The sequence below is a fragment of the Eleutherodactylus coqui genome, chromosome 3 (genome assembly GCF_035609145.1).
Source record: "Eleutherodactylus coqui strain aEleCoq1 chromosome 3, aEleCoq1.hap1, whole genome shotgun sequence".
NCBI classification, from domain to species: Eukaryota; Metazoa; Chordata; class Amphibia; order Anura; family Eleutherodactylidae; genus Eleutherodactylus; species Eleutherodactylus coqui.
Window position 1 is genome coordinate 280,317,562 of NC_089839.1, and position 22,798 is coordinate 280,340,359.

The 22,798-nt window shown below is 44.2% G+C and overlaps 1 protein-coding gene across 2 annotated transcripts in view; it reads left to right on the forward strand.

The window, feature by feature from the left end:
* The first annotated feature begins 409 nt into the window (after nucleotides 1–409).
* The window catches only part of KIAA0040 (KIAA0040 ortholog), a 60,995-nt gene continuing 38,606 nt past the window's right edge, over nucleotides 410–22,798 (forward strand). The window contains exon 1 of one of the 2 annotated variants that reach the window (XM_066597494.1): nucleotides 410–544. The gene's annotated coding sequence lies outside the window, so the exon portion shown is untranslated. Of the gene's footprint in view, nucleotides 545–948; nucleotides 982–22,798 lie in introns of those variants that run through there. The other variant, XM_066597495.1, reaches the window with a different exon arrangement.

Here is a 22,798-nt window from a genome sequence, read left to right on the forward strand (position 1 = left end):
AACAAAGAACAGGTGTTGTAGGTGGCCTCGTGTTACATATTCCTCAGACCAATCGAGCAATTTTATCATATATCATATAGCTGAGATAGCTGCTTCTTATTTTCCAACCTTGTAAAATTAAAATGACTTGTTCTACAACTAGAAACCTTCTCTAGATGCTCCTCATGTGTCTGCGCCCAGCCAAGCCCTGTCAATTGAGGCGAGTTACATCAGTTTAACTAGTTGGCTGGCAGCCATCTACAAATATGTAATGGCATGCACAAGCATGAGAAATACACACAGCACAAAGAGTAGAAGGAAGCTTCAGACAGGGCAGCATTACTCACAAGAACCCACAGGTACCATTGAGCAAGGGGAGGGCAGCTCTGGAGGAAATGTTACAGGGGAGAGGCGAGGGAGGGGAGCTGAGCAGACCTATGAGAAGACTGACAGCCTTGTGGAAGAAAATACAGCCTCTTACTATTTCCTTGACGTATCTGCAGAGCAAGAAAAGTTAACTTTACAAAGTTTTCTGTAGCGTTTGGATCTAACCCTCACCAGCAAGGTAAGTCCTATTCTGTACAGCTAAGCAGAGTAACTACGGTAGTAGGTGCAGTAGTAGCTCATATAGAACTTTCTAGCTGTCATTGGCATTAATCATAGTCACTTCTTCTAAATGGAACATCTTGCTAACAGTCTGGTCGCTGTGTTATTTAGGTGATCTGCAAGTGGTTGGAGAAAGTTGTAGTAGTGAAAAGTGGGGAAAAAGTTTATTAATATGTTTAGTTTGTTATTAATGTTGTTTTATGTTGTTGTTATGTTGTGTTAGACGTGTTTGCTATTATAGAACAACAGGTACAGGATCAGCTGAGCTAGATACAATGGTATATTCATACAAGGGCGGCATTACTGCAGGTTGTTAACCCCTTGTGCACACATGAGGGCTGTTAGTTTACAGACTCTACTGTACAGAACGGGACGTGTAAGCTGTGAACACTACAGGTAACTGCCAGCCGAGTGACACCTGAAGGAAGCCTGCATATATTACATACTAGGGCTCCTTCGCACGAGAGTATGCGCAAATGTGCATGTTTCAGCACAACGTATTTGCGCTATGAACAAGGTTGATTTGCGCACGTATCAGCGCATCGTACTGTACTTTTGCACAAGTACAAAGCCTGTTCATATGCGAGAGCAACGCACCCACGCCCTGATTTCAATGGCTATTTCACGGAATTGCGCAGCCTACTGCGCATCTGTGCACGCATATGCCCAATTCCCATAGCCTTCCTTGGGGATACTTGGTGCACAAGTGCAGACAACAATAGTGCAGGTCCTATCTATTTACATGCAAGTGAAATGTGTGTGCAAAAAAGGAAGTGAGAACGAGCCCATTGAAATCAATGGGTTCTATTCTCTGTGTATGGTGCGAAAATACGTCCGCGTGAAGGAGCCCTTAGATTGGATTTACACGAGTGAGTGCGATGTAGGTTGGGGAAAAACGGACTTTCACCTGCGATTTCACTGCAATTTTCCTGCATATACGATGCGTTTTTGAGATAACATGTGCGATTTGCGTCAGATGTACATCTGTTTTTCCTGTACGTTTTTCGCGTGAGTTTTTACCATACGTTTTTCATGTACGTGGGGGGAGAGGGGTCGGGGGGGTGCGGAAATCGCATGTAATTCCAATAGTAAAATGCTTGAAAATATACATTGCACTTTTTTTCATGCTCCTGTAGAAAATAATGGGCAATTCATGCGGCAGAATCATAAAAAAAAAAATAGGGCATGCTGTGATTTTTCAATCTCGGACTTTCGGTCTTGAGAGAAAAATTGCTCATGTGCAATAACCCATTAAAGTCAATGACTTGTTTTCCTTTGCATATGGAATTAAAGAGAGTCCATGGCTTGACCTGAATGGAGAAAATGTGCTATCGAGTCCTAATATGCAAGGCCTCCAACTGCAGTGGGAGGTTGGGGTACTTATTAACAAATATATGTTCTGCCTCTTACATACTGGATATAAATTGGTTGCGGCCGTGAGGGGATATTTGTTCTCATCATGCTCATCCATACAGGTCTTGTACATATCTTTCATAGCTTAGCTGTATCAGAGCATTTTGAGAATTCACGGCCTACCAGCATTAGACTGATATTGATAGACTCAATATACCTGCAGCATCATGGGGGACTGGAGGAGGATACAGATACAACTGAATACGATTATCACTGGTGTTAGTAGACAATATATTGACTTATAGGGTGGTTACGATTCCAATAGGAGGTGCTATGGAACACTATTCCATCACTCATTTGCATGGCCTTTTCCCAGAGACCATTGCATAGCCTATATAAGACAACCTACACTCTAGTGATCTCTCCACAAGGAGAAACATTACCCAATGGACTGACCTCCACAAGACAAATTTTGTCATGATGCATATTAACATGTAGAACTATATGACCTCCGCTACTGTTAGTTTAAAGGGTTATGCTGGTTGAAAAAAGTTATCCCCTAGCTCAGTGTTCCCCAACTCCAGTCCTCAGGGACCGCCAACGGGTCATGTTTTCAGGATTTCCTCAGTGTTGCACAGGTGATGTAATGATAGTCAGTGCCTCAGACATTGCCACAGGTGTTCTTACTATAGGATATCCTGAAAACAAGACCTGTTGGTGGTCCCTGAGGACTGGAGTTGGGGACCCCTGCCCTAGTTGATCGTGGGGAAACGGACCACTGGGCTGACGGAAATAGCCAAGTTATAGCGCTCAACTACTTTCGTCAGCCGCATTGAAATGAAAGGAGCGTCACAGCGCATGCGCTGTCACAGCAATAATGCAGAAGTGACCCAAAATGGTGCAAATGGAACCCCCCATTTTCAGGATCAGTAGAGGTCTCAGTGGTCATACCCCCATCCATCTATCAGTTTTTCCCTATTCAATGTATAGGTGAAAACTTGAAAAAACATTCCTTAACCAGAATACCCCTTTTAAAGGGATATTCTTGTTTGGACCAAACATGACCAAAATAGGAGCATCGCTGACAATAAGGTGACTGAGCAACGCTCATAGAAGTCAATACAAGTTACATTGTTTCCGCGGCTCCCGAGTTACACATTGACTTCAATGGGAGCTATAGAAACAGTGTAGCACTACGCTCGGCTATTTCCATCCTCCAGACCACTGCAGGTTGGTTGCAGGCAGTGCAGGCCCTAACTGGTCTGAGATAGGAATAACCCTTTAAGTTATATCTTCCACCAAGTCAATATGTCATATGTGCAAGAAGGTTTTCCTTAACATCTGTCATAATGCAGGAGTGATCCCAGAAAAGGAAGAAACCTAAATCTTTCCCTTGAGACTCTCCCAAGAAGTGTTGATCAGAACCAGTCAGACAAATCTTAATGAAAGGATTGTCTTTGTTTTATTGGCTGTTTCTAGAAACAGATCATTAACTTTATTCCTGTAGCAAATGCAGGTTCCTGCAGGTTTGACATTGCCCACTTATCTCACGGCGTACTGCAATAGCACAGGGTTAATATTGACATAGTGCGCAGTCATATTGGGCTGTGTATACATGACAGCAGAAATTCCCATGGATCAGGATGAGGAGGCGGAGGATCCCTCTTGTTGAGACTTTTTTTCCTGGCATCCGTCATCGGTTCGCTCTCAGTATGATATAGTCCGTACGCCTCCTTGTATACAATGCCTGTGTATGAGAAGGAAAAACAGGCGCCTGTGTTTATTTCACTAACATCTTGCATGACAAACAAGTCCTGTTTCCCCTCTTCTTTGTAAGGACACTGCAGGCATTGAACTTGCTCTCCCTGGGGCTTCTCCACAGCCCTGTGATAACAATTTAGAGGAAAAACTTTTACGCCCCCGCTCATTAAAGTTGAAAATTCCACTAATCCCAAATATAGGCAATCTGAGCGCGTGAGCCGAAAATAAAACTGGTCGCTTGTGCCTCGGAGTTAACACTTTAGCTGCATGAGAGTGCAAAGATTGCACAAAACTCCAGTAATAGCCTAAAACAAGTGTGTTCTGCGCAGATGGGGTAATGTTTTATGACCGGAGTCTGGAGGCCTACATGTAGAGCAGCTCATGTCATAAAACAGTAAAGTACACATTACCTAGTCCAGTACACATCAGATACTCCAACTAGATAGATAGATAGATAGATAGATAGATAGATAGATAGATAGATATTCTGCATGGCCAGCCTTAGTCACACAAGCCACCAACTGTAGGGCAGAGGGGTCAATTAGTGATGTGGGGCAAAGGAAGAAATAAGTTCTGGTGCTCTATTTCTTATGAGCTTGGTTCTGGTGCTGTATTTATGTACTGGTTTTAGTTCTGCTATTGTATTCACTGAACTTTGTTCTGATACCGGATTTAATCTCAAAGATTAGTAATCTGCTTTTTCATTGGATTTGGAGCTGGGACTATATTTTTTACTCACTCAGTGAAGTTGGGCGAAAGTCCCGGCGGGCTCTTGCTTCTGATTGCAAACATCCCTTCCCCTCAATAACCAGGCATGATGTACTCAGAGGACAGTGGCAGGAGTGGAGATTGACTTGGGTGGTACATCTGTCAAAACATAACGCAGGTGCCCTAAAGCAAAGTAAGAGAGAATAGAAATCTCTCATGGAGGAGAAGGGTGGCTCTGGTTTGGGTATGGCACTATGTTGGTCCTGGCAGACATAGAATATATGCCCAGCAGTGCAAGATATATATATATATATATATATATATATATATATATATACTGTGTTTCCCGGAAAATAAGATCTACCCAAAAATAAGTCCTAGCATGATTTTTCAGGATTTGCAGGGAGGCTTAAATTATAAACCGTACCCTGAAAATAAGCCCTAGTTACAGTTCATAAAAAAGTTAATAGGAATGCATTGGGTGCGTGAAAAGGGCCGTAAAAACACAATTGCTGCATTTTTATAGTGCTTTTCAGGGTCAGCCGAGTCACTTACCCAACAGGCTCAGTCCAGGCACAGCCAATCAATGCAGCATTCAAAGAACTAATCACAGCCATTGCTTTGTGGAAGCTGGATTTATGAATCGACTGAACAGCAATGGCTGTGATTGGCTCTTCGAGCGCTGCATTGATTGGCTGAGCCGCAGCGCTCGAAAAGCCAATCATAGCCATTGCTTTGTGGAGGCGAGATTCATGAATCCCGTAACCGGGAAGTGATCCTGTGTAGGCAGCTGAAGACTGTGGAGAGCAGTGGGAAGGACCTAGACCAAGCCTGCTAGGTATGTAAAATAAGACATTCCCCAAAAATAAGCCCTAGCGCCTCTTTTGCGGCAAAAAATAATATAAGACCCTGTCTTATTTTCGGGGAAACGCATATATATATATATATATATATATATATATATATATATATATATATATATATATGGATTGTGACTACTTGGGAGTTGTTAGCTCATTAGATCGCCATCTTTCCTCCACCAGATGAATGGTCCCACAAAAGTAAACTTTGTCCAGGCCAGAAGTTTTGTAAAAGCTTAGTAAATGTGTCCTTTATTGTGGTAAATCATATCACGATCTTCACACTGTTGGTACTTGTCACAGTGTACATGATACATTCAAGTCCCAGGCTTTACACTCAAAGTCCATCACCTCATACCCATCCAGGGTGCCAGTATAAGTCCCATCCAGCTTGTCAGACTTGCGGTTCTCCCAGGTAGCAGCAAGAGATCCACGCTAGACCAAAGCTTGGTCTCCAATGGGCCAGAATGGACACCAAGCTCAGAAACTCATAAGCTTTTCTGTACTGCAGCTACACCCACCCAGGTTTTGGCTGATTAATTAGGAAAGAACCCTTTCTTCTCAAAATCTGTTCTCAAGCCCCCTAGAGGTCACTTTGGGTACTGCATTCCTACTTTATAATATATATTTTTTTAATTTATGGGGGGTGGAGCATCAAGATTTTGCACAGGGTGCAATCCAACCCAAGGCCGGCCCTGACAATCTGATATTCTCAATTATGCCTGATTATTGACTATTCTCAAACACTAGATACCAATATACTCACTAAATATGCACACCTGTATGTACCGTATTTTACCTGATCTCTAGGTTCTGTTTGGCTCCACCTATATACAACAGTGTGGAAAGAAATATTAGATAAATTCCAGTTAATCCAAGATGGGACTATATTTTGATGAGTGCTAGATTATCGGGGCCTCTAGACAATAAAGTGTTGGATTAAAAGATTTTTACTAAACTAGAGATAGAAATATATTTGAGATGTAAGAAAATGTCCCATTGTAGACCAATCTGGCCGCATCTTAAACCTCATTAATTCCCGTCTCCATGTTAAATAGATAAACTCCGATGGGAATCAGGCTGCTATTCTGCACATCGGGAGCGTGATGAAACTAATATCACTTTTAATAGTCCTTTAAACACTATTTCATTGAAGTCACAGTCAGATGAATCCTATTCACATAAGGGCTTATTTAGACGACTGTATATCGGCTCGGTTTTCACGCCGAGCCGATATACGGTGTCCTTGTCTGCAGGGGGGGGAGGATGGAAGAGCCAGGAGCAGGAACTGAGCTCCCGCCCCCTCTCCGCCCCTCGCCACTATGGTCATCTAAATAAGCCCTTATAGTGAGAAAGATACATGATTTAATAGGACTTTAAGATTACATTCACATGTAGACTTTAGGGCTTATTTACGCGAGCGTATCACGGCCGGCCGATATACACTTCCGTCTGAGCAGTCCCCCCTTCCCCCCTCCTCACCGGCTCTCTGCCTCTCTCCTCCACTCTGGCGTTTGCAATTGCAGGGGGCAGGATAGGGCGGGGCTAAGCTCCGCTCTGCCCCGCCCACTCCCATTGTTGGCTGCGGATAAAGGGCGGGGAGGGGGCTCGAGCTTAGCTCCACCCCTGCTCCGCCCACTCCCATTAAAAAACAGCCAGAAGGGAGAGGCAGAGAGCCATCTTCATTTTCGTCATTTTTTTTTCTGTGCCGATTTTTTTTGGACCTGCCCTATCTTGTGCTTGTTTGCACACCAAGAGCCCCATAGAGGTCTATGGGAGGTGCGCACACACGCACATCTGCATGCGCATGTATGCACTAAATGCAGTGCATACCTACGATCACCGGCACCTCTCTAGGCAAATTAGCCTTTTAAATCAGGGCTGGGTAATCCACCTTCCCCTATGCGAACAAGCAGTGCCCGCGCAAATGAACTCCATATTTGGGCAGGCACAATCGCTAAATAGACTCGTTCACTGCGCAGGAGTGAGCGTATTGCGTAACACGCACGTCTGTAACTGAGCTGTAATACCAAATACTGCGCTACTTCTGCAAAAACTAAAAAAAGCAGATGCCTTCTCCTTATCCACATATAATCCCTTTCTGGGCAGTTCCTACCTATTAGAAGGCTCCATTGACAATAAACTGATCACAAAGTGCTCCCCGCTTGTACCCCCAATAATCACAGTAATCTGACAGCACTCTACGTGTTCATTGTCCCTGCAGCGCCCCCACGGGGCTGGACCTCCAGAGCGTGAGATGTTCTTTATAATCGTTCTCCATTCTGGCCAAGAGATGAGCATCCTGAAGAAAGGACTTCCCTCTATTAACTCAGAATTCCCCAACATGGTGTATAATGATGGGTTTTCCAAACTGCACAACCCCTTTAAAATCTATTTAATATGCAAAAGGTTACCGAACATGCAAACGATGCCTCCAACTCTAGGAACTCGAGTATCTCCTGGAACATTCCGTGCCTTTGCTATCTTTTTGGATCTTTTCCTAGTTTGTACAAGGCAATGATCTCTTAACTTTTTGGACTATTCTCTTCATTTAGCCATATTTCTAACATGCAATCAAACATTACAGTCAAAAAAGCCTCAGCCAGTCCAGGTGTTTAATGTGTGTTATTTCAAGCACACCTGATACAACTAATGAAGTCTTTGATTAGTTGCATCAGGTGTGCTTGAGACAACACTTGATTTGCAAATGTGTGTGCCTATGAGGGATTCTATTCAGGGAATTGAATAATTCTGAGACTTCAATAGTCATTAAAGCTGTTCTCCCAGAATTAACTTTTATCTTTTAACTTCACCACTTAGACCTCCACCGATTCCAAGAACAGGGGAACTGTGTCCCCTTTTTCCTATCACTGTGGGGATGCTTCTCCCATCCACAGTGACATCAGATCGAATAGAACGATGGCCATGCATTAATCTCAATGGGAGAAATAGCTGAGTGTTTGCCATCACTCCATTCTCTTCACTGCAGAGGGTGCAATAAGTCCACAGTCAGGAGGGGAACACGGGACTTCATTTGGGGGATAGGTGGAAGTCTCAGCGGTGAGACCCTCACCGAGTAGACTTTTATCACCTATCCTGTGCATGATGAAAGTTAAGGGGATTATCCAGGTATCGCCCTCTCGGATACAGCGGGGTCGGAGCAGAAGTGCTGCTCCGACCCCTGTATAGTGGCTGGTGTTTGTAATTGCAGGCTGTGGTCTTATTAAAATCAATAGGCACTGCGCCTACAATTACAAGCGCCAGACACTACACAGGGGTCGGAGAAGCGCTTCCACTCTGACCCCGTTGTATGTCGATGGATGCTGCCTGGATAACCCCTTTAATTCTGGTACAACCCCTTTAAAAGCGATATCTTGTGTTGAATTTGAAGAACGCACTATATTACTTGTGTTGAACTATTCAAATTGTTCGTGTTTGATATATATACTGTATATATATATATATATATATATTTTTTTTTTTTTTTTGCAAAGAGCTAAAAATGGTGGGGAGGGGATAATTTTGATGGTAACTGTATATGAGGAAATCCCCATAACATTGTGACTAGGGTGGTCATCCAAATGAGTAATAGACTTTGAGATTCTCTTTAGTGTCTGCTGCTGTAGATTCTTCACAATACGGCTGTCACTCAGCTACATGCAGCCATATGCAAAAACAGATGTCTGATGATCAAAGAAAAGAAAAGCTGACACAAGCTGAAGTCATGAACATCTGCCGCTTGGCCAAACTCCTGAAATTTTTGAAAATCTTTGCACGTCTATCACCTAAGTCAAAAAGTGCTATTTCTCCAGCATCGGTAGATTTACTGCAGGTTACATTCCTTCTAGTTCACCTATAAAACAACTCGTACCTTCATGTTTCTAGCTGCCTGGATGACTCAACCATATGCATACGTCTACTAAAACATGACAAAGTGTTGTGCTGACTAGTAAAATATATTTTGTTTGCACTTGGGGCACATTTTGTAGATCCCCTGTTTTCTCATCTACCTTTTGGCCTGCGTATATTGCATTAATTGTAATTCCCTCAATATAAAATATGACAACATTAAATTGGTTATTCAGCACCGAATACAAAAGTAAAAGGAAGCTTGTTATATGTATGATTTATTCCTACTGGGTAAGATAAGCCCTTAAAGGGGTTGTCCAGGACTTTATTATTGATAGGATTGGTCGGTACTAGTGTAGTATGTCTCCACCGGAAGTACAGGTTGACTGGGCTCAGCTACAGGTAACACCCAGGTCACGCCCAAAGCTCCTGATTGGCTGCCGCACACACACCTTCATAGATTCCGAGCTCTAGACCAAGGGTTTGGACTTTTAGGTCCTCAGGTAACAAGACCGTTCATCTAATCAGCACAACTGTAATCATTTGCATATCTGCCTGAGATAGACCGGCATGCTGAATTATGCAGCAAAACGACAACTTCTTCTAGGGGCTTGATTGTTTTTTGGCAACAAGTGTATGGCCGCCTGCACATGGCCAGGTCGGATTAGGCATGTGGGATCGCACAGCAGAATTTGACCCTGTGCCTGGCCGGCGACCCCATCCACTGCCTTCCAATCTGTACTGCGGATGTGCCTGCCAGCGCACATGCGCAGTACAGATTGTGCCGCATTGTCGCTAAGCGATGACGCGGATCCTATGACCTTTCTGCAATGATGATTTTGGAAGGGTCGCAGGCGGGCAGGTTCCATTGACTTCAATGGAAGCTGTCTGCACAGAGGCCACACAGAATAGCAGCATGCTGCAATTTCTCCTCTGCAAGTGGAAAGTTGCAATCAATTTCCGCTCATGTAGAGGAAATCGCGTTTTGCCATAGCATGCTATGGCCGGCATTTGCTATGAAATCCGGAGGCGGACACCCGCTCTGGATTCCACAATGCAAATCCGCCCGTATATTGTAAGTTTATGAATTATTCTGCAACTTTGTTACAATGTGTCCCTTTGACTCCCTTTTTCAATCTGATTTTTTTAATTAACTTATTTCATTTTCTGTACACTATTAACCGGCATCGCACCACAAATCTGGCATAAAGGTAGAAATGCCAACTGAGGAGACTGTTTTTCTTATACTGTATTAATGTGATTACTCATTGCCCAATTTTGTGATCCCTTCCACACATTCCTCTGCTCAGTGTTACATGTAATTGGCTCATAAACTTCCCCAAGCACATACATCTCCCTCCTGCTGTGCCGAGCGGCCTGCTCTCAACTCCCGATTGCTCTGCCAATTCCTAATTCCTGCAATAACAATGACTATTTCTGCATCAGCCACACACATAAAGTGCCAATGCACCTCTACTCTGCCCTGCAGTATGACTTCTTCCACTATAAACTCCCACTCACGGATCCGTGCCAATAACAACGCCAACCTGCCCTGTAGCACAATGTGTCATTCTTATAGACGCTCGTACAGCTCTTCCAATGTACCTGATTTTTTGACGTCTCTCCAAATTCAAACTTAAGACATATATTTCGTCTTGGAGTGTGTGCCCATAAGAACCACAGCCCAAGAATTCTGCAGAATTGTCATGTGTCAGCCAGTCAGGCTGTGCAGTGGATATGAGAATAACATGACATTGCTTTGCATTTAGTATATACAGTATTACACCAGTGTTTATTTTCTGTGCGTTTGGCACGTACCCTAGCAGTCATAACATTTACTTTATTTTTGCAGGGCGAAATGAATAAGCCCGTAAAAACTGATACATTCTATTATGTCTAATGTAGGTCCGGAGGGGGCGGTGCATGACACAGGCATTTAACCCTTTCATGGTTTACTGATTTTGTTTTTAAGTCCTTGCCTTCCAATAGTCCTAACTTTTTAATTTCTCCATTGAAATAGTGGGAGGATTTGCTTTTTTTTTTTTTTACTAAACAATTGTTTTTTGTAATGGTACCTGACATAGATGGGAAAGAGAAGACCTGACAGATCCGGCCTTTATCACCGATGTGTCACAGATTGATTATTCCGAGCGCTCTCGCCGCTAAGTGCAATGGTCACGGCCGAGCCTCGATCGATCACTCTAACGAGATTGCGAGTCCACAGGCTACAGGTGGGTTTGTAACCAGCTTTCACTCGGTCCTGCCACATGCAGAACAAAAGCACAAACCACCCCCTGATCCAGCCTAATGCACTGCAGCACGCTACGCTGCCACCACCAGCTATTAAGTGAAGCTGGGACCCAGACTATGAATTATGAACGCAATCTTCGGAGTTTATGGTTCGTTTTAAAATGGACAAGTATAAACTAATAAATTGCAGATTTATTCTTAAAAAAATAGCATTTCATATATATATATATATATATATATATATATGATATACAAAAAGGTTGTTACATGTAAGTATTAGGGTATACAGGTATACACAACAAGACAGTATTTTAAAATAAAACGAGGAGAAAAATAAATGAAAGATGCCAGATTTCGGATGTCCGGCCCAAGATTCTGATCCGTGCAGTCACTGCAGCAATGGGAGCAGCCTTACGCCAAGGTGTATCTCTAAAGTCTGACAACAGGGGTCTGTAGAGCCCCGAATTATAAAGGATTCCTCAGAACACACCTTCCCCACCCCCTCTGATGTTATTCAGGAGCTTGGGATGGAGGCATGCGCCCCTTGTGGAACAATCATAATTCCCCATTTCAGCCATATTTCCACACAAGATACTCTGATCGGGAATATGGGCCTGGCGTATTCTTGGTCAGGATTTTATCTATTCAGTGATATCAAGCATGACACATAAATTATAACCAGGTACACAGATACGTTTGGGGGTAATACTGAGATCATACCTCAGCATGTGTAGATGCATTTCATTCAGCTGGCCCGCCCGATGCCAAAAATATAACTCATATGGGGATAGGACCTTCACACAACCATTTTCCATTAAAGGGGTTGTCTCGCGAAAGCAAGTGGGGTTATACACTTCTGTATGGCCATATTAATGCACTTTGTAATATACATCGTGCATTAAATATGAGCCATACAGAAGTTATTCACTTACCTGCTCCGTTGCTAGCGTCCCCGTTGCCATGGTTCCGTCTAACTTCGGTGTCTTCTTGCTTTTTTAGACGCGCTTGCGCAGATGCATCTTCTCCCTTCGGCTGGTCTTGGAAGCATCGGCGTTTTGGCTCCGCCCCCTTGTACGCATCATCGCGTAGCTCCGCCCCATGACGTGTGGCGGTTCCAGCCTCCTGATTGGCTGGAATCGGCACGTGACGGGGGCGGAGCTACGCGATGATGCGTACAAGGGGGCAGAGCCAAAACGCCGATGCTTCCAAGACCAGCCGAAGGGAGAAGATGCATCTGCGCAAGCGCGTCTAAAAAAGCAAGAAGACACCGAAGTTAGACGGAACCATGGCAACGGGGACGCTAGCAACGGAGCAGGTAAGTGAATAACTTCTGTATGGCTCATATTTAATGCACGATGTATATTACAAAGTGCATTAATATGGCCATACAGAAGTGTATAGTCCCACTTGCTTTCGCGAGACAACCCCTTTAATCTGACTTTCGGTGACAGGGAGTCTGCGGAAACTACCTGAGGTGTTAAGCCTCACTGGCAGGGAGGCTAATTAATATCTACCTGTCACTGGCTCATTTTATTGCCATCATGATCAAAAGACTTCCTGAAGCCCAATGCATATCAGAGGCCTCGCAGATGTGAGAGAGGAAGGGAAGATTAAAACATTGAATTAATCTTTCCCGGTATCCTGAGCGGCAAGTTGCTATGGATAGTTGGGAAACACTTTATCATTATCTCTACATCACATTACCATTTAATGTACCGTATATACTCGAGTATTAGCCGACCCGAGTATAAGCCGAGTCAACAAGTTTTACCACAAAAAACTGGGATAATTTATTGACTCGAGTATAAGCCGAGCTATACTCGAGTATACACTGGGTAAAAAAAAACCTCCATACTCACCTCCCAGCCGGCGTCTGTGTCTGTGCAGCAAGCTGTTTGAATTCTCCCCACTGTCATCTCCCTGCTCGACTTTCAAATCCCCCGCCATCAGTGCTGCATAAGTAAGCGCTGTGATTGGATCGAGCACCCGCCAATCACAGCCGGGCCTCGATCATTTACAGCCAATCAGTGAATGTCATTCATTGATTGGCTGTGAATGATTTAGTGCCTGCTGTGATTGGCTGGTGCTCGATCCAATCACAGCGTTGACAGCAGTGGATGACAGAGCCGAGCAGAGAGGACGCTGGAGAATGACAGCGGGGAGAATAGAAGCAGCTTGCCGCATCGCCGCCGGGAACACAGGAATTCAAGCAGCTTGCCGCACCACCGCCGGGAACACAGACGACGACTGGGAGGTGAGTATAAGTTTTTTTTGTTTTTTTTTAACCCTTCCCTGACTGGAGTATAAGCCGAGGGGAGCTTTTTCAGCACAAAAAAATGAGCTGAAAAACTAGGCTTATACTCGAGTGTATATGGTAATTTTAAAACTTTAAAAACCGAAAGGAAACAATAATGAAATTGTTTTTTGAGCTTTGTTTATAAGACATTCACAATGCTGTAAAAATGACATGCCCACTTTATTCTTCAGGTCAGTATTTTTACACTGATATCAAATTTATATAGCTTTTTATTCATGTTTTAGCACTTTAAAAAAAAAATCCTTAAAAAAAAATTTTCTATCGTCAGCTTCTGACCCCCATGACTTTTATTCGTTTATATCAAAGGGGCTTTGTGAGGGTATATTTGTAATTGGTACTAATTAGAAGTACATACAACTCTTTGATCACTTTTAATTACATTTTTTTGTCAGACAAAGTGCCAAAAATACTCGCATTTCTGGCATTGGGAATTTTTTTTTCTTTATGGCGCTCTCCATGTGGGATAAATAATGCGATATTTTAATGGTTCAGATTTTTACAAATGCGGCAATCTTTAAGTGAAAAATGGAGAAAAAGTTGTTGTTTTTTTTATAAACATTTTAAATAAAAAATGGTGTTAAACTTATTTTTATCCTTTCCTCTGTAGTCTCACTAAGGGACTTGAACTTGCAGTCGTTTGATGGTTTACACAAAATACTGTAATACTTTTGTACTGCAGCATATTATACTTTTAAGGCTACCTATACACGGGTGAGTGCATCACAGGTCAACAAAGGGTTAAATAATCCCAAAGAGAGAATCCTTGTGTCATACACTGGCCTTTTAGGCCTTGCATGAGCCATATCACCATGTATCAGTTTTATCCATAGTGTTCCTTTAAAAGAGTTGCCATGACTGATTCATGATCAGCACCATTGCTTTGCAGCTCTGAGACGGCCAAAGATGTACTGACAGCTTAAGATATGCCAAATTTATTAAGAAACCTGCAGTTCTTAAGAAGTTTGGCACATCTTTCCCTGGCTCAATGCTAAAGACTGGCATAAGTCGCTAATAAATTCTGCCTACATGTAATAGCCCCTTAACCCCCCCCCCACACACACACACACACACACACACACACACCTGCTATAGAACTTCCACGATGGACCAGAACCTGCAACAGCAGAGATTACCATATGGACTATAAAGCCACAAGTAAGCAACATAATACATGATAACACATTAACAAGAGTGATGGCATCAGCCTTGAGATACACATCTCTCTGCAGCGCATGATTCATATCTTAGACACGAAGAACTCTTATCTTTATGATCATGTGCAATGAGGAACACAATGTCAGGTGGCTCCACCATCAAGCAGAGTGCTGTGGTGGACCACAAGTGGTGTTACTTTATGTCAGTTTTCTGATATGCTAAATATAATATCTCAGGCTAATAGAAGCACGCAATTCTGAGGTCATTAGTGTGAGTGAACCAAATCAGTAGAACCCTGGTTCAATTTGGCACGAACCCGAACCAAACTTTTAGCAAGGTTCTACCTGAAACAGGGTTCTACTGGTTCAGTTCACTCAACACTAGTCCTGAACACTGTGTATAAAACTGCCTAAGAGCTATAAAAGTCCTGTATAACACTCTGAGTTATACAGTACTTTAATGGCCCTTAGTTAGTGATATACACCAGTTTTAGGGATTTGGGGGAACTTCCAGTTCAGTTCAAACTAAGACCTCTTTCAGATGATAAAACACCGGCCAAAAATCACAACCATGTGAAGCATTGGATTCCAACGCATTTTTTCAGATGGGCGATTTACTGGTGCATACCGTGGACATTTTTGGCCGGCTGCGCATCCAGAAAAGATAGGACTTGTCCTATCTTTTGCTGGAATACGCCGGCCGTTCCCATAGACTCCTATGCGAGTCTATGAAAACCATCAGAAAAGAGAAGGGGGAGGTAGTTTAGCAGCGGCTCGCATTGCTAAAGTCCCTCCTCTTACCGGCAGTTCTCTTAGGCTGCTCTAGTCTTATCTTGTATCTAAATACTCTGGCCAGGCCAGAGCGGCTTATTATCACCCAGTACCCATGGCACATGTCGTGTCAACTGCCCGTGCTACACCCTTGTTTCACTATGGGGGTACCTAAGGATATGGTCCCACAGTAACTGTTAGGTCGCATCCAGAGAGCCTTGCGCAATTTGCACCTGGGATTTTCAAGTGTAACTCACATAAGACAGCACACAGACACCGATGCGCGGAACAGTAGACACTACATGTCCTACTCTTATTTGAGGACCAGAATAGGACATGCTGCGATTTTTTTGTTTCACACAGACCATTGATCTATGTGAAAACTCACAGGTATGAATAGCCTCATAGGTTACAATGCGTCCGTGCGCTGTCCGTAAAATACATGGACAGCACTCGGACAGGAAAAATGGCCATGTAAATTGGCCCTAACAGTCCCTGCATGTAGTCGAAGCCCTGCCCACTTGTGGCAGCTAAAGGCTGCCGATATTGGGAATAATGCTGCCCACTTATCAGTAAAATCTGCCGCCCATTGGCTATAATTACCAAACTTTGTTCAGTACTGTAACTTCTGATTTTTTAGTATACGGACACTTTTACGCTTTAGGTGGAATTTCTTTTTACGTTTTGAACCATTGGCCTCCCATGAAGTTTGCTTATTTTACGTAGCGTCGTCTTAATATTTCACTTGCTATAATCTTAACATAACTCAGCACAATAGCAGCTATTTGCCAAGTTTTCTCAGATAATCTGCAGAGAAAGCCAGAATCTTTCTGTAATTTTATTGCTTCCATGTAACTCAAAGTGAAACCTAGCAGTGTATTGTAATGAGTCACATAAGCAGTCATGCATTGCACCCTTGTCGACAACCTTTCTTGGCTAATTTCGGTTCTTACAAACTGTTATTTTCAGTATTAATCTTTGATCACACTTGTCAGTTTTTCATAATGTAAATGAATGGGGTTTAACAAGTATCACTCATACTTACCCATACAGATTCATGGACTTGCATAACTCCTCCGAACCGTTCTCATGATTCATTTTACCTATTAACTTCGTAAAAGTTAAAGGGGTTGTCCAGAATTCGAAAAACATGGCTGCTTTCTTCCAAACACAGCAGCACCCATGTCCGTGGGTTGTGTCTGGTAGTGCAGCTAAGTTCCCATTCCCTTTAATAGAGCTGAGCTGCAATACCACACACAACTGTATAGACAAGGATGGCGCTGTGTTTGGAAGAAAGTTGCTATGTTTTTCTAACCCAGGACAACCCCTTTTATATTGTTACTTAAAGTTCAGGCTGTGAGAACAGCGACCTACATGAACGCAATCTATTTAAGGCTGAAGGGAAAGGATATGGGGTTATATATTCACAATCGGACACAGTTCACACCTAATATGAACCAAACACCAATCAGCTAAGGATGAAAGAAGTTACACCAAACATAAACCAAATGTGCAAGCAACAAAGAGAAAACAGGGACATAGACCCTACACCATCACCAAGTGGCCAAATAGTTACCAAAAGTACTACAACAAGACAGATGGAAATATCAATTAGTATGAGGTATTAGTATTTTGGCCAAAGTACATAAGCTCACAAGCCCAAGTCAAGGGTCCTTGTTATCTTATGAGTCCAAACACCAACTAGACAACTAAAGCCATGAAAGGGAACCCTGCCAACTAGAAGGGTGATTGTTCCAATAAAGAAGGCCCCACACTTGAACCTAGGGACCACCTGTTTTGACCTAGATAGGAATAGGCAAGACCACCAGACAAGGACATAGCACACAACAGATGTCCACACACCAACATGCAGACGCCAAACAAGACATTGCTCACACCAGATGTCTGCACACCTACAGACAGCCACTGAACAAAGCATTGTTTACACCAGATGTCTGCACACCTACAGACAGCCACTGAACAAGTCATTCTTCACACTATGTGTCTGCACACCTACATTCAAACACTTAACAAGACATTGTTCCCACCAGGTGTCCACACACCTACAGATAGACACTGAACAAGAGATTGTTCCCACCAGGTGTCCACACACCTACAGATAGACACTGAACAAAACATTGTTCCCACCAGCTGTCTGCACACCTACAAATACAGGAGAATCCCACCCAGAACCTCATGCATGCATGCATACACGGAAACAGGCATAGTTTAAACATCCACACATGTAATGGGAAGAGCGTCAGACAACACCCATCTGACGGAAAAGGTACAAGATATCAGACATTATCCATCTGACAGCATAAAGGACATCCAATGTTTGAAATCACAGCTGACAAGAGTAAGGGAGCAGGGGTCTGCAGAACATGCAAACAGGGTAATCAGGTGTCCAGACCATCCTTAGGGAGCGTGTGGGAGAACAACATAAACTAGCCTTACAGGTTGCATGACTGATAGAGAAGGATGAGGAATGGATAATGACCAGCACCATCTAACAAGAAGAGCTGATACCTATATATACAGATGCATGGTGATTGGCTGGCTGGAGAAACCCATACCATTAGCCAACCAAATCAACCACATCTGCAGTAATGTGCTCCTGGAATACCATAGAACTACAGGTCCCAAGAGCACAAATGTGACAAATATGCTAGACTGCATTTCTTAAAATTGGCAAATTCCCTTTTTTGGAGTTTATCAAGGGTAAAGAAAAAATAGATCCCATGTGTGCAGTATATTTATTTACAATTGTCTGCTATTTTTTGCATGTTCTCATAAATGATGGCTGCCAAGTTTTAATATGTTACATTTTGCCAAGTGTAATTTGTGCATTTTCTGCTGAGAGTTATGTTGAGTGCATTAACCAGTTTGTGGAAGGAGAAATGGGACACGCGTCGAAATCACGCAAAAACAGTTTTTATTTTGGCAGGCAAGTACCGAGTATACTCATGCAAGTAAACAGAAGGACGGGATTGGGAAAGAGTCTTTTTCCGCACGCATTTCAGAACTGTCGCAGCTCTCCGCATCCTCCGCACCCAGCCATGCACTCAGCCCAGAAGGGTACTTCTTTTTGGGTAGTCCACTCAATTCACACTGGTCAGAGACACCTTTTCTCCATGGCTGGGAAGCTCCAGGGTCACTCACAGTCGCTCCAGCAGACTTTATCGCCTTACCTAACCCCTTGCAACCTACAGCACTGCAAATCCTCTTTTACACCCAACTCTCTCCTCTTATTCCTTACTCTTGCTCCTACCTGGTTGCAGGGCCTCTCAACTCTATTCATTCTCTATGAATATTTGTCTTGCCCCAGTGCAGTGACCGGTTATTTCATGATCACCGCACCGAGGCCAAGACCCATTTCACATTGTATCCAAACACAACCATACCAGGACCTATAACAAATAAAACAGTCAGCACATAAAAAAACACATTATTACATGTCTATGCTAAAACCCACACCAAAAGGGAGGAGCAGACTCCTCTACCATGGAATAGGTATATATGAATCAAAAGAATACTAACTCATTAGGGGTGGCAGTAGATGTATGCAGGCCCTTGGTGGACAAGCTCACGGTGCATCCTCTTTCGACTTAAACCTTGGTTTTAGGTTTAATCAGTCTTTATTAAAGTTTTGAGAATATTATAAAATAAACAATAGCACAAAGAAGTGTATGAAAATGGTAAGCTTAACATTTTCTTATGTGATTTCAAAACATAAATTTTACATTTCTTCTTCCGATTTTGTGATTTGTTAATGTTTACATTATATTGTTATAGGACAGGGAGATCCTTGAAAGGGAGGAGACTAGAGATGAGCGAGTATACTCGCTAAAGGCAATTGCTCGAGCGAGCATTGCCTTTAGCGAGTACCTGCCCGTTCGAGAGACAAGGTTCGGGTGCCGGCGGCACACAGGGAGCTGCGGGGGAGAGCGGGGAGGAACGGAGGGGAGATCTCTCTCTCCATCTCTCCCCCTGCTCCCCCCTGCTGACAGCTGCTACTCACCGCTCCCCCGCGCCGGCACCCGAACCTTGTCTCTCGAGCGGGCAGGTACTCGCTAAGGGCAATGCTCGCTCGAGCAATTGCCCTTAGCGAGTACGCTCGCTCATCTCTAGAGAAGACACAAATTAGATATTTGAAAAAACTTTCTGACAGTGAGGGTGATCAATGAGTGGGAACAGGTTGCCATGGGAGGTTGTGAGTTCTCCTTCAATGGAAGTGTTCAAACACAGGCTGGACAGACATCTTTCTGGGATGATTTAGTGATCCTGCATTGAGCAGGGGGTTGGACCTGATGACCCTGGAGGTCTCTTCCAACTCTATCATTCTATGATCCCCCAGAACTTATGAAACTAACAATTCTAACTTTCACATTGCCTGATCTATGGATCGGTTCTATTCTAGTTATTCTAATTAGAGAGATGACTAAGTATTAGAGATGAGCGAACACCAAAATGTTCGGGTGTTCGTTATTCGTAACGAACTTCCCGTGATGCTCGAGGGTTCGTTTCGAACAACGAACCCCATTGAAGTCAATGGGCGACCGGAACATTTTTGTATTTCGCCGATGCTCGCTAAGGTTTTCATGTGTGAAAATCTGGGCAATTCAGGAAAGTGATGGGAATGACACAGTGACGGATAGGGCAGGCGAGGGGCTACATGTTGGGCTGCATCCTAAGTTCACAGGTCCCACTATTAAGCCACAATAGCGGCAAGAGTGGGCCCCCCCCCCCTCCCAACAACTTTTACTTCTGAAAAGCGCTCATTAGCATGGCATACCTTTGCTAAGCACCACACTACCTCCAACAAAGCACAATCACTGCCTGCATGACACTCCACTGCCACTTCTCCTGAGTTACATGCTGCCCAACCGCACCCCCTCCCCCCCACAGCGCACACCAAACTGTCCCTGCGCAGCCTTCAGCTGCCCTCATGCCACACCACCCTCACGTCTATTTAGAAGTGCGCCTGCCACGACGAGGGACCGCAGGCACACACTGCACAGGGTTGGCACGGCTAGGTAGCGACCCTCTTTAATAGGGGCGGGGCGATAGCCCACAATGCTGTACAGAAGCAATGAGAAATACAATCCTGTGCCACCGCCATCAGGAGCTGCACACGTGGGCATAGCAATGGGGAACCTATGTGCCACACACTATTCATTCTGTCAAGGTGTCTGCATGCCCCAGTCAGACTGGTTATATGCACCTTAACAGTAACCGCGTTGGTGGTAATGTGGTGGTGACTGCGGACCTAGTACCACGGTTGTATTTTGTTGGTTTTCGGAATGCGGCCAGGATTAAGTGGGCCGTGGCGGGGGGATGGTGTGGGGGCTCTCGTTGTGTCGGTAAAGGTGAAATTCTTGGACTGCCACCAGACGAAGCAATGCAAAGACATTTGCCAAGAATGTTTTCCCTGTTGGAGGAGGAGGGGGATGTTTTTGAGGCACTACGTGTCCTCTCCACGTGTCCGTGGTTATATGCACCTTAACAGTAACCGCGTTGGTGGTAATGTGGTGGTGACTGCGGACCTAGTACCACGGTTGTATTTTGTTGGTTTTCGGAATGTGGCCAGGATTAAGTGGGCCGTGGTGGGGGGATGGTGGGGGGGCTCTCTAGTAGTGTCGGTAAAGGTGAAATTCTTGGACTGCCGCCAGACGAACCAATGCAAAGGCATTTGCCAACAATGTTTTCCCTGTTGGAGGAGGAGGGGGATGTTTTTGAGGCACTACGTGTCCTCTCCACGTGTCCGTGGTTATATGCACCTTAACAGTAACCGCGTTGGTGGTAATGTGGTGGTGACTGCGGACCTAGTACCACGGTTGTATTTTGTTGGTTTTCGGAATGTGGCCAGGATTAAGTGGGCCGTGGCGGGGGGATGGTGGGGGGGCTCTCTAGTAGTGTCGGTAAAGGTGAAATTCTTGGACTGCCGCCAGACGAACCAATGCAAAGGCATTTGCCAACAATGTTTTCCCTGTTGGAGGAGGAGGGGGATGTTTTTGAGGCACTACGTGTCCTCTCCACGTGTCCGTTCCATGTAAGCAATAGTAGCACTCAAGACAGGCCCCAGTAACAATTCTGAAGCAGCAGTATAGCGGGAGCGCAGTCTTCGTTCCATGTAAGCAATAGTAGCACTCAAGACAGGCCCCAGTAACAATTCTGAAGCAGCAGTATAGCGGGAGCGCAGTCTTCGTTCCATGTAAGCAATAGTAGCACTCAAGACAGGCCCCAGTAACAATTCTGAAGCAGCAGTATAGCGGGAGCGCAGTCTTCGTTCCATGTAAGCAATAGTAGCACTCAAGACAGGCCCCAGTAACAATTCTGAAGCAGCAGTATAGCGGGAGCGCAGTCTTCGTTCCATGTAAGCAATAGTAGCACTCAAGACAGGCCCCAGTAACAATTCTGAAGCAGCAGTATAGCGGGAGCGCAGTCTTCGTTCCATTTCAGTAGCCTTAGTATAGCCAAGGCACAAGTGACATTTATGTAGCTAAACTGTAGGCCAACCCCACACACCTTTCTGTACCATGAGTGCAGGCGAAGAACATAGAAATTACTATGATTACACTGTAGGTGAGGGCCCCAAAAAATTGGTGTACCAACAGTACTAATGTACCTCAGTAAAAATTGGCCATGCCCAATCAAGATGGCAGGTGAATCGCTTTGGTTAATGTGGCTTAAGTGGTAACTAGGCCTGGAGGCAGCCCAGTGTAACGAAAAATTGGTTCAAGTTAAAGTTCCAACGCTTTTAAGCTAATTGAAACTTAGAAAAATTGTTCAGAAAAATTATTTGAGTGAGCCTTGTGGCCCTAAGAAAAATTGCCCGTTCAGCGTGATTACGTGAGGTTTCAGGAGGAGGAGCAGGAGGAGGAGGAGGAGGAATATTAGACACAGATTGATGAAGCAGAAATGTCCCCGTTTTGGATGGTGAGAGAGAACGTAGCTTCCATCCGCGGGTGCAGCCTACGTATTGCTTACGTATCGCTGCTGTCCGCTGGTGGAGAACAGAAGTCTGGGGAAATCCAGCCTTTGTTCATCTTGATGAGTGTTAGCCTGTCGGCACTGTCGGTTGACAAGCGGCTACGCTTATCGGTGATGATTCCCCCAGCCGCACTAAACACCCTCTCCGACAAGACGCTAGCCGCAGGACAAGCAAGCACCTCAAGGGCATACAGGGC